We start from the raw sequence: 3,707 nt of genomic DNA, 5'->3' as shown, positions 1-3,707 counted from the left end.
GAGGAAGAGAGGGGGAGGGGAGGGAAGGAGCGGAAGAGGGAGAGAGAAAGAGAGGGAGGGGGAGGGGGAGAGGGTGACAGAGAAACTTCTCCAACTTCCCAGTTGTGACTGTCCCCCCAGCCCCCACTGGCCCGGTCCACAATGGGGTCCCACAGAGGGGCTGACAGACCGACCCTCCTCTCCACCCCCAGCTCTGCTCTCGTGGCTCGGGGTTCTCCCGGCAGATCCGCGAGGCCCAGGCTCCCCGCACGCCCACGGCAGGCCGCGCCCCTCTCCAGCACTGTCCCGGAGGGTTTTACCTGGGTCCTGCACCCCAGTCCTCCTTGGTTCCGCCGCCCACCGCGGAGTTGCCGGGGCACGGTGACCCCGCAGGGGCAAGGCAAGAGTGGGCGCGGCGGCGGGGCGGCGCTGCGCAGGGTGGGGCTCCCCCACACCCCGCTCCCTCTTCCTGGCCCCTCCCCCCCGCCCTGGGCCTTGGGCTCCGGAGCCCCTCACTGCGCGCGGACGCTGGCCCCGGGCTGACCCGCGGGTTGGGTCCGAGCCAGCTTCGGACCTTTATCAGCTGAGGGACCCCAGAGCGAGTCCTGAAACGTGTGTGCCTGCTGGGGGTGAGCCTCCCACTCCCGCCCAGGGCCGCGGCCACTTAGGCAGCGCCGGTTGTGCCACGCGCCCGGGAGCCCAAGGGAGGCCCAAGGGAGGCCCGGGTCCGGTAGGGGGCGGACACTCGGCGGGGACAGGGCCTGCAGAAGCTGGTGGTCGGGGTGGCTGCTTCCCTAGGCTCACCTCGAGCTAGAAGGAGGTCAGCCCCGGCACCCACCTTCGGTTCCGAATGAAGGACAGCTCTGATATGCAAACAGCCTCTGCCAGGAACCGGGCACCCTGGGGGCTCCGAGACCCGAGGGCAGCGCGGGCCAAGTGGGGCAAACCACCTCCAGCTCCTCCGGGGCTCTGCCTGAGACAGCCCCGGGCCCCAGGGCCCAGCGCATACTGGGGGAGCTGGCCCCCGCCCACTCACTGCCTTTGGGCAACTCCCCCCGGGGGAGAGCCTAGGTCCCCCCTCCAGGGACTCGCTGCGCTCCAAGAGGCACCTCAGGACTCGGGGTCAACCCTTCCCCCTCACCCCCCACCCCCGTGGGTGTGCAGCCCAGAAAACAGCCACAGGAAGGCGAAGTCACCGGGCTCAGAAAAGGAAGTACCCAAAGGGGACTAGAATTGACTGCTGAAAGGCTGCCCTTCTGGACCAGAGCCCCGGTTCTAAAAGACGTGTTCCTAATTTACCAAAACTCAGTTTCCTCATCTGTAAAATGGGATAGAATGGGGACAAACTGAAGACCCCCTCACATTTGCTGGACCTTTGGCCTCTTCTAGCAGGCCCCATCTGTTCGGAAGGGCTTGGCTCTCTGAAAGTAAGTTTTAGGTGGTCCCTTGGTCCCCCTGTGGCTACAGGGGCAGGAGGGGTCCCTCAGAGCTATGTCAGAGAGGAGAGTCCATCCAACTCAGAAGAAGCAGATGGCCTCCCATTGAATGCTTTTTAAAAGGAGAAACCCCCTTTGGCTTTCTCCCCCCTCCCCATCACCCTCTCCCTCATTCTCTCTCTTCCTCCTTCCTTTTCTCCCCCTATTTTTTCTCTCTCAATCTCTCCTTTCTCTTTTTCTCTCTCTTCTATTTTCCTTTCTTCTCTTTCTCTTCCTTTTTTCTCTCACTCTCGATTTCTCTTGTCCTCTAAGGGGTAAAGGAGAGCATCCTCCCTCTCTTCAGCAGGAATGACGCCCTGACAGCTAGAGCTGGTGTTTGGCTAGGGAGGCTGAGCCTGGATCTCCAAACCCTTTGGGCTTCTTCCCTGAGTGTAGGTAACTGAGCCGGCTGTCTCCAGGCCGGGAGGCAGCCTTGTGAATTCTGGAGAGCAGGAGTTCGGTGGGCACCAGCTGCATTAGGGGAGCCCCCCCACACACACACCCCGTGGTGTTTGCCACAGGAGAGGGTGACCACCCAGAGCAGGAAGAGCCCCGGCAAGCCTGATTCAGCGGAGGCTTCGGACCTTGAAGCAGGGTCCGCAGGCTGGAGGAGAAGGTGACTGCGAGCTCGGCGAGCTCAGTGTGGGATGAAGTGTCCACCTCCAAGGAAAGAATCACAGTCATTCTGTTATGGCTGCCTGATCAAGTCTTTGCAGGGACTCTTGTGAGTCTTGTTCGTGTGGGGAAGAAAACCTCCCATGACTGAGTGAATGAATGAATGATTTAAAGATTTATTAGGCACAATCTGTGCTGGGCACTAGCGATACAATGGAAGTCGTGTGCTGGGGCTCGTCCTTAAGGATCACACCCTCTAATTAGGAAAAAGTGCAATAAGGCAGTTTGGCTGGGGAGGCTCCCACGTCCTAAGGGTGCATCGGAGACGTGGGCGGCAGGACCCAAGAGTCTGGATGGCAGAGCAGTGGTGCAGATGGTAAGGCCCAGGAGGCAGGGACAGGGCGGATGGAAGTCCTGATGGGCCTGCAGTTCACCAGAAGGTGATAGTTGATGACTCCCAGCTCAGGGGTTGGAGCAACCTCTGCTTGTTCTTCCTGCCCCAATGGGGCCAAGGTCAAGGGGGAGGGAGGAAGAGGAGGGATGGAGGGGAGAATTGACAACCTTTCCACTCTCCCTTGTTGGGGAAATCTTAGACAAGAGCCAGATCTAATATTTAAGTGATTTTCCCCAAAGATTTGAGGGCATTTGAGGAGGCTGTGTCTAAAGAGCCAAAAGGTGTGACAGAAGAGCCTGAGCCCTCCCTTTGGAGGCAGGACTGACTGGGATCAGCAAGATGAATCTAGAATTGAAGGTCCCCTTTGTGGACAAAGAGGGCAAATGCCCCAGCTCTGGTTTAATTGTGGTTGTTAGAGGCCAATGATGAACTAGAGATGTCTCACATAGGCAAATTTAAGCTGCACTTAAAGAAAAACCGACAATAAATATTAAAGACAAAACCAGAGAGGAGACAAGTTCACTGAGAACAAGGACTGTTTGTATCACCTGGCATGGGCTAGGTACTTAAGAGATGGTTATTGGATCAATCAATCAATCAATCAATCAGTATTTACTGATTGGTTGCTTAATAAGCTCCCAATGATGGGGCAGCTAAGTGGCTCAGTGGAGTAAGAGCAGGTCTGGAGATTGGAGGTCCCAAGTTCAAATATGACCTCAGATACTTCTTAGCTGTGTGACTGTGGGCAAGTCACTTGACTCCAATTGCCTAGCCCTTACTGCTCTTTGCCTTAGAACCAATACATTGAACCATACACTGATTCTAAGACAGAAGGCAATGGTTTTCAGAATAAATAAATAAAATGAGTTCCCAATGAAAGCGATCCCAAAGTAGAATGATCTGTGGTTTCTCCTCTGGAGATTTTCAGCAGAGGGCGAGTGAATGCCCATTTCTCCTGTGTGTAACATGGCAAGTAGTATGCTAAACTGGAAATCAGGAAGACCTAGTTTCAGATCCTGCTTCTGAAGCTTACTGGCTCTATAATCCTGAGCAAACCAGGAGTCACTGTTTCTTCATCTCTAAAATGGGGATAATAATACCTTCCATAATTACCCCACAGGGCCATTGGGAGGGCTATATGGAGATCCTGGACGGACTGTGCTTTGTTAAATCTTAAGCTGTTCTTTTTTTAATTATTGTAAACTTGATAGACATCAGCAAACATGCTAGTTTATGACAAATAC

General features: G+C 55.5%; 1 protein-coding gene across 1 annotated transcript in view; it reads right to left on the bottom strand.

Annotated features, from left to right (window-relative positions):
• Positions 1–920, bottom strand: part of LOC123244978 (transmembrane protein 205-like) — a 9,498-nt gene extending 8,578 nt beyond the window's left edge. Inside the window, exon 1 of the mRNA XM_044673666.1 lies at positions 784–920. The gene's annotated coding sequence lies outside the window, so the exon portion shown is untranslated. The remainder of the gene's footprint in view (positions 1–783) is intronic.
• Between the last annotated feature and the right edge of the window lie 2,787 nt (positions 921–3,707).

The sequence above is a fragment of the Gracilinanus agilis genome, chromosome 4 (genome assembly GCF_016433145.1).
Source record: "Gracilinanus agilis isolate LMUSP501 chromosome 4, AgileGrace, whole genome shotgun sequence".
Classification (NCBI taxonomy): domain Eukaryota; kingdom Metazoa; phylum Chordata; class Mammalia; order Didelphimorphia; family Didelphidae; genus Gracilinanus; species Gracilinanus agilis.
This window is presented reverse-complemented; position numbering and strand designations above follow the sequence as displayed.